The sequence below is a fragment of the Canis lupus genome, chromosome 6, assembly GCF_011100685.1.
Source record: "Canis lupus familiaris isolate Mischka breed German Shepherd chromosome 6, alternate assembly UU_Cfam_GSD_1.0, whole genome shotgun sequence".
Classification (NCBI taxonomy): Eukaryota; Metazoa; Chordata; class Mammalia; order Carnivora; family Canidae; genus Canis; species Canis lupus.
In genome coordinates this window covers 57,212,435-57,220,890 of record NC_049227.1, presented here as the reverse complement: position 1 = coordinate 57,220,890, position 8,456 = coordinate 57,212,435, and the positions used below count along the sequence as shown (strand labels likewise).

At 39.1% G+C, this 8,456-nt stretch overlaps 1 protein-coding gene across 8 annotated transcripts in view; it reads left to right on the top strand.

Annotated features, from left to right (window-relative positions):
• The first annotated feature begins 753 nt into the window (after positions 1-753).
• The window catches only part of C6H1orf146 (chromosome 6 C1orf146 homolog), a 58,444-nt gene continuing 50,741 nt past the window's right edge, over positions 754-8,456 (top strand). For 2 of the 8 annotated variants that reach the window (XR_005361243.1, XM_038541372.1), the window contains exon 1: positions 775-914. The gene's annotated coding sequence lies outside the window, so the exon portion shown is untranslated. Of the gene's footprint in view, positions 943-1,148; positions 1,278-8,456 lie in introns of all 8 variants that reach the window. The other 6 variants (XM_038541378.1, XM_038541377.1, XM_038541379.1 and 3 more) reach the window with 6 other exon arrangements.

Sequence of the window (8,456 nt, the reverse complement as noted above, 5' to 3'; positions counted from 1 at the left end):
AAATGGTTGTTGCAGGGAATAATTAATCCATATGACAAGGGTGTTACAGAAGATTTTTTCCTGGCGCAGTATTCTTTTCCCCCCAGCAATATGTATTTTCCAAAGGAAGACATGATTTTGTATCCTAACAATATGCTCTGGGCAAGTGGTGACTTTTCTTTTTCTTTTTCAGTTTTTGCAGTTGTGAACATCAGCGCTTAATAATTTGCTGAACTTCAGTCAGGTGTGAAAGCCATGGATTCCAAAAGAGTAAACACACATGGTAAATGTACAGCCCCTAATGAAAAAGTGAGCATTTTTTTTCATAATTTGCATAAACCTGAGGCCACTTTGATTTTATACTGTCAGTAATAATAGTAAAAGAATGAGCCTAAGTTTTAGAAAGCTGTAAAAAGTCAACTCCAGGCAACTAAGTCAAATGCACAAAACAAACAAACCCCTTACTTTTTCCTAACTACTTAGCAGTGTGTGCAAACTGCGCCATCTAAACAGCAGGCACTGGGTGTTACACTAAATGTCAGCAAATTGAACTCCAATTAAAAAAAAAAAAGACAAAATGACCATACCTTGGAACATTAAATAGATAAATAAGTAAATAAGTAAATAAATAAATAAATAAATAAATAAATAAATAAATAAATAAATAAATAAATAAATAAAAAAAATAAGTAAATTTTAAAAATAAAGGAAGGGAAGATTTTAAATAAACAGCGGGAAAGGCGGGGCCACGGTTAGGTAGGTCTGCGCCTGCGCGGAAGCACCGGAAGTTGGGAGTTACGCTCGCCATCCGGGTGCCTTGCGCTCCGTGCGTCTTGCTCTTCACAGAACGTTCTGGAAGTTTGGGAGGCGCCGTGGCCCCAGGAACCTCCTGATCTGGAGGTGTGTTTGCAGCTACCGAGGACCTGGCTTTTGAGGTTTCTGTTGCTTCGTTCTTCGGAGAGTGTGCGTTTTTCCTCAGACTTGCGGAGGCCCCGTCTTTGCCTCAGGGCGTTGGCAGAGTGAGAGGGCGTCCTCCTCTCCCTTGTCTTCCTTCAAGAGTTGTGGGGAAAGGACTTTCCTCATGGTTTTCTTGAAGAGTCGTAGAAGCGCTTCCTTTTCAGAAGCGCTGTTGTGGTGCAGGCTTTGAATTTGTGTTTTATTTACTTCAGGTGATGTTTGTAACCTGTCGTTCCCCATCCCAGACCCAACCGCAGCAGGGGTGTGGGGAGGACAGAGAACCTCAAGAATGGAAGCGGCGGGGAAGATCTCGGAGACCAACCTTTCACCTGTTAGTTGAGGTGACCGACCGGGAACGAGATTTCGTGCAGTGTTAACACTGATTTGATTTTGAAGATTTGGGAAAAATAAGCAAAACCCTAATAGCTGAAAATACTAGGGCCTTGAGTCCGAGCTTTTTCTTTTCACACGAGAAAGCCGGCCAACTAGAGGTGAAGTGATTTGCCCCAAGTCCAGGAGCTTTTCCCCAGAGGAACCGGGGGACAAAAGGTTGTGGGGGGGGACCTTGCTGCCTCAGCCCTAGTTTTCTGGTTCATATCTAGTCGTCAGTTGTACACTCTTGCGGGGATTCTACTGATCCCAGTTCCTTTAGCACTTTTTATATAAGTGCACAAAATTACTAAACCTCTTACAGCCTCAGTTAAACTAGTTTAAATGGTAAGACCTACAGGGAAGGGTATGAAGAATTAAATGATTCCATTTTATGTGAGTGTATAATCAGGAGGATGGTCATTAGCTAAGCAGTAAATTGAATTGTGTAAGAGGGGAAAGAAAAGTTGCAGCCCTTCCCCTAGCCATTTACTCATTCAAAAAAACAAATGTTTTTTGGGTATGTACTGTGTGCCACGTACTGCAGATACAGTATTAGGTAAAACAGAAGGTGTTCCCTGCTCTCACAGAGCTAGTTGTCATTCATTCATTCATGCAGTAAATGAGGAAATTATAGAACATTTGGTTTCAACCCAGCAGGAAGAACTTTCTAATTATTAGAGTTGCTCAAAAGTAGAATGAAACTGCCTGAGGAGATACTAACCGTAACTTGAAGTGACTTTCATCTGGATTGGTTGGTTTCTCGATTTTGCTTTGAGCTGATTTTGTATTAAGTAACATGACAAATATAAATTTGATTGATGTTAAGATGCTTTTGAACTAAGGGAAATGAAATATGTTTATAAATAATTTTGTTGGGCAAAATATGGTAGGTGCTCAGCAGAGGTGTTGTAGGGTACATTCTGTGGAAGGAGAGATCTCATTTAAGTTGGGGGTGGTCAGGGATAGTTTCTTGCAGAAGACAGGATTTCTTTTTTTTTTTCTTCTTCTTTTTTTTTTTTAATATTTTATTTATTTATTCATGAGAGACAGAGGGAGAAGCAGGCTCCTCACGGGCAGCCCAATGCGGGACTCAATCCCCCCAACCTGGGATCACGCCCTGAGGCGAAAGCACACACTCAGCTGCTGAGCCACCCAGGTGTCCCAGAGACAGGATTTCTAATGGGCCTTGAAGGAGAGTTAGGATTTTAATAGAAATTATTTTTTAGAAAAGTTTTAGATTTACAGAAAAATAGACGTGAAAGTCCAGAGTATTCCTACACACTGTTTAGTTTATCCTATTACTAACATTTTGTGTTATATGGTACTTTTGTCAAAACTAAGGGACCATAAGTATTATTATTAACTAAAATTCATAGTTTATTCCGATTTCCTTAGTTTTTTACTTAATGTCTTTTTTTTTTAAGATTTTATTTATTTATTCATGAGAGACACACAGAGAGAGAGGCAGAGACACAGGCAGAGGGAGAAGCAGGCTCCATGCAGGGAGCCTGATGCAGGACTTGATCTCGGGTCTCCAGGATCAGGCCCTGGGCTGATGGCGGCGCTAAACCGCTGAGCTACCCAGGCTGCCCTAATGTCCTTTTTTTTTTTTTTTTTTTTTTCTGTTCCAGGATTCCAGTAAGTATACCACATTACATTTAATTATAATGTTTCCCAGGATGCCTGGGTGGCTCAGGAGTTGAGCATCTGACTTTGGCTCAGGGCTGATCCCGGAGTTCCAGGATCAAGTCCCACATGGGGCTCCCTGCAAAGAGCCTGCTTCTCCCTCTGCCTGTGTCTCTGCCTCTCTCTCTGTGTCTCTCATGAATAAATAAGTAAAATCTTTAAAAAAAATTATAATTTTCCTTAGGTTCCTCCTGTCTCTGACAGTTTCTCACACCTTCTTTGTTTTTGATAGCTTTGATGGCTTTGAGGAGTGCTGGTCTGGTATTTGTAGGATTTGCTACTATTGGAGTTTGATGTGTTTCTCAAGGTAGGAGTAGGATTATGGATTATTGAGAGGAGGGTTACATCATATCAGTGGTACATATTGTCAACATGATTTATGACTATTAGTGTAGACTTTGACCAGCTGATGAGGTAGTACCTATCATGTTTCTTCAGTGTCTCTTGGAGACAGTGTCAGGAGATTTGTCTCTTCTCCTCATTTATTAATTTACTCAATTACTTTTATCAGTATGGATGTGTGGATATTTTATACTTGGAATTATAATAAATATTATTTTACTTATTTTGCTACTCACATTGTTCCACCTTTGGCCATAGGAGTCTTTCAGTTGATTACTCTTTTTGTCATACTCCTCTCAATGTGAGCTTTTTCTTTGCTTTTGTTTTTAACCACTTCTTTACTTTCTGTTACTTCAGAATAGTCTAGGCTCAGCTTGTTGTCCCATTCCTAGAATCAGCCATTTCTCCAAGGAGCCCTGCTTCTTTTTATTGGAGAATGGTATTACAAACCAAAGTCTGGCTGGTAGGTGTGATTGTTGCTAAGAGAGTATCATTTCATTTAGGCCCCTCTCAGATGACAGAGCAAAGAAATATATACATGTGTGTACTAATCCATGTATGCCCACATGTCTATAAATATTTTTCTCTATATTAAGTTGTATCTATGTTAAGCTAACCGTAATTTCATAGTGATGTTGCCAACTGTAATCCATTGCTATATGGATCATTGTAGCCTCAAAAGGTGGATGAAAAAGAAGATTTAAGCAAAAGTATGAGGAATAAAGTTTAAAAATGCTGTTAAGAATATTCTTGTACAAATATTTTAATACACAATGCATGCATTTCTTTTCAGTATAAACTTAGGAGTGCAATTGCTTAGGAGTGCAAATCTTCACTTTGGTATATAATTCCTGTCAAGAAGTCTGAAAAGTCTGAGATTTTATCCTACTTGCAAGCTAACAAATTGGCTTGGCATTTGTTTGATGCTGGCAGAAGATACTCGATACCTGGACCAGACACAGGATTTAAAAGAAAATCATGGCAAAAGTAGTAGCCAAAGATTTAGGTTTCTAATGGTTTCCTTAGCTTTCATATCCCACAAGAGGTAGACGGGTTGGAATAATGTAGGTGGATTTAGATGGGCATGCATGCAATTGGTTACGTTAACAGAGAGGAACACTTATTAATGAGTGGTGACAAGCCTGCTCAGTGCATTTCTCCATATTGCTCATTGCAAATGAAAAATGACCTGGGTAAAGAGTCAGGGCCTGATATTCTTGGCATTTTCAGAAAAAAAAAAAAAATGCAGGGACACTAAGGGCCCATCAAAGATTACCCCAACAATGTCTATCTCCCAAAATGGTTGGTTACATTAGTTTACATTTCAGCTACCCCTGTGTGAAAGTCTGTTGCTTCATATCCTAACCAGTTTTTTTTTTTTTTAAGATTTTATTTATTTATTCATGACAGAGAGAGAGAGAGAGGGGCACCGTGCAGGGAGCCCGACACAGGACTTGATCCTGGGTCTCCAGGATCACACCCTGGGCTGAAGGTGGCGCTAAACCGCTGGGCCACCCGGGCTGCCCCCAGTTTTTTTTTTAAACACTTAATTTTTGTCACTTATATGCAGCCATTTTTAACTGGATTCTATAAGAGAATTAAACCTATTGAACATGATTTGAGTGATTATTTTTTCATTTCTTCCAAGGATGGTATATATCTAGTACCATTCTAGATGCATGGGAGAGAACCAAAGTCATGAAATACCATGAAGATCTTAGGGAGGACTTGGCAAATTATGGCCCATGAGTCAAATCTGGCCTTCCACATTTGGAGCCAAGAATAATTCTTTATAGGGATGCCTAGGTGGCTCAGTTGGTTAGCAGCCAGCTCTTGCTTTCAGCTCAGGTCATGATCTCAAAGTCCTGGGATCCAGGCCTGCATGGAACTCTGCAGTGAGTTTGTTGGAGGATTGTCGCTCTCCCTCTCCCTTTGCCCCTTCCTCGACTTGTGCTCTCTTTCTCTCTCTCAAATAAATAAATAGATCTTTAAAAAAATAATAATTCTTTATAGTTGTGATTGGAAAAAAATATTTGTGATGCATGAATATTATGTGACATTCATATCTTCATATCCTTAAATGCAGTTTTAAGAAACCAAGACTCATTAATATACTTATTGTCTGTGGCTGGCTGCTTTCATGCTATAGGATCAGAGTTGAGTCATTGCAAGAGACTTGTGTGGCCCACAAAGTCTAAGATAGTTGCTGTCTGCCCTTTACAGAAAACACAAATCAATGGAAAGATATTCTGTGTCCATGGATTTGAAGACTTAACTATTCTTTTTTAAAAAACATATTTTATCTATTTATTCCTGAGAGACAGGGAGAGAGAGAGAGAGAGAGAAACAGACAGAGACATAGGTAGAGGGAGAAGCAGGCTCCTTCTGGGGAGCATGATGCGGGACTCAATCCCAGGACCCCAGAATCACTACCTGAGCTGAAGGCAGACACTCAACCACTGAGCCACCCAGGTGCCCTAGAATTAACTGTTCTTAAGATGTCCTTACTACCCAAAGGTGTACATGACCATTGGTATGATCCTCTCTCAGCCAGAATTTCCTGAAATGTAAAATTATACAAATATTTTCTTTTTCTTTCTGCACTGGTTGTTCAGAACCTAGCCAAAAATGTGTAATGTTCAGTTGCTTATGTTCTCTTTTGAGCATTCCACACACTTAAACATGTGTGTGTATGTGTGTGTGTGTGTGTATATATATATATATATATTTAAATATATGAGTACATCATTCTCATTCCATTTCTAACTGACCTTTTGTGATAGTTTGTCTCCACTCTGAGCAGCCTTTAATTTTACTACCAAATTTAAATCATTTCAGCTTTCTCTCTCCTATCTTGTCTCCCTAAAGAGCCTATGTTGGAAGGAAAAGTCTGGGATATGGATGTCTTGGTTACCCAATTAAATCAAGTAACATAATGTTTATTAAATATCTACTGTGGGACTAATATGGAAGGAGACCAAAAATTGAAATATAGTCTGAGAATTCTTCATGGAAACATTGAAGCATAATCTGAACTACAAAGTAACCTTAGGCTTTGAACATTATAAGAGGAGTAGAAATAACAGACATCAAATTCTGTTACTTCTAAAAAAAAAAAAAAAAAAAAAAAAAGAGCCAGCTCTCCTTTTACTATGTTTACCACCCAAGTGTTCTCTTTTTAAAAAGTAAAAACTAGGGATCCCTGGATGGCGCAGCGGTTTAGCAACTGCCTTTGGCCCAGGGTGCGGTCCTAGAGACCCGGGATCGAATCCCACGTTGGGCTCCCTGTGCATGGAGCCTGCTTCTCCCTCTGCCTGTGTCTCTGCCTCTCTCTCTCTCTCTCTCTCTCTGTGACTATCATAAATAAATAAATTAATTAATTTAAAAAAAGTAAAAACTATACATTTAGAAATAACAATTTTAAGTGCATTGTGCCTCTTGCCTAATATTAGTAATTACCATTTATTGAAGCTTAATATTTGCAAAGTGCATTTCAGTAATGACTATTTCACTTATGTGCTCTTCTGTTTCATGTGCTTTATGCACAATAATTAATCCTCTTTTTTCAAAAAATTTATTTATTTGAGAGTGAGACACACACAGCATGAGTGGGGGGAGGGACAAAAGGAGAGGAGGAGAGAGAACCCCTAAGCAGATTCCACACTGAGTATGCAGAGCCCCATGGGGAATGTGATTCAAGGATCTTGAGATTATAACCTAAGCTGAAATCAAGAGTCGGACGCTTAACAGACTGAGCCACCCAGGTGCCCCCATTCAATAGCCTTATGGGGTAGGAAGTGTTATCCATATTTTACAGATGAGGAACTAAGGTGTGGAGAAGTGATTTGCCCAAGATCAAATCATAGCTAGTAGGTAGCAGAACCAAGAATTCAAATCAGGGAGCCTGGCTCGAGGCTACATATTGACTTTTTTTAATTTTTATTTTTAAAGATATTATTTATTCATGAGAGACGGTGAGAGGTAGAGACAAAGGCAAAGGGAGAAGCAGGCTCCCCGTGGGGAGTCCCATGTGGGACTTGATCCAGAAGCTCTGGGATCAGGCCCTTAGCTGAAGGCAGATGCTCAACCACTGAGCCACCCAGGCACCCCTCGAGGCTACACATTTAAATGGTAGGCCATAATTCTATGTTACGATGTGATTTAATCCTTTGAAGTGTTTTGAAAGTAGGACTGTTACTTGAATTTTACAAATGAGACAGCTGAGGTTTGGAGAGGTAAAAATGACTTGCCGAAGAGCACATAACTAGTAAGTGAAGGAACCAGGATTTGAATCTAGGTACTCCCACCACAGAATTTGTGCTCTTAATTATTATGTTATATTGGTCTGAAGATGATTAGATGGTCTCTTAATAATCTTTAATACCACATACTTTAGTCTTTTAAAAATCTAGATACTCTTAGTCTCATTTATTCTAGGTTTTGATTTAATGTTTGAAAATTTCCAGTATCTGTACCTCCCAAAGCCATGCTGGGTAAATTGCCAAGCCAGATAAACGTTGTACTCTCCTGAGTTTTCCTCAATTCCCAGTATAGAAAGGCTTTCTGGGGCTTCCTTTCTTCCATAAAGGACTCATTTTAATGCTGCCCTCTTTTTCTCTACGTACCTAGAAACCTATCAGTATATCCTCACCTTCGTCATTTCTCTGTTTTAAGAAATGAAAAATAGCTGCTTCTTAGAAAAACCTAGGAGAACCCTGTTTGATAATTAGAACTCTTCTATTTCATACTATTGTAAGAGATGTTACTCCTGAAGAAAGACAATACAGAAGTAAAGATGTTTTTTCTAGCCATATAAGCAAGGCAAGTTATTTATTTAATCTAGAAATTCAATGTGTTTTTCCTTTTGGAAAATAATTGGGATGTAATAACTTCTGGGACCATTTTCAGTAACTATCAAGGTGTTTCAAAAGGTTAATTTTCACTTAACAAAGGATTAGTTTTGTTTTCTTTGCTTGATTTTAGCTGCCTGGCCTTAATTTTGGTTTCCCTAGCAGCAAGAGGAGGCTACTAGTAACAGAGTCGCTAGAATTCCAGCAGATTTCACAGCACCAGCATAAGAAATATTTTTAATAACTTCACTGTTGAACACTTATGGTTCT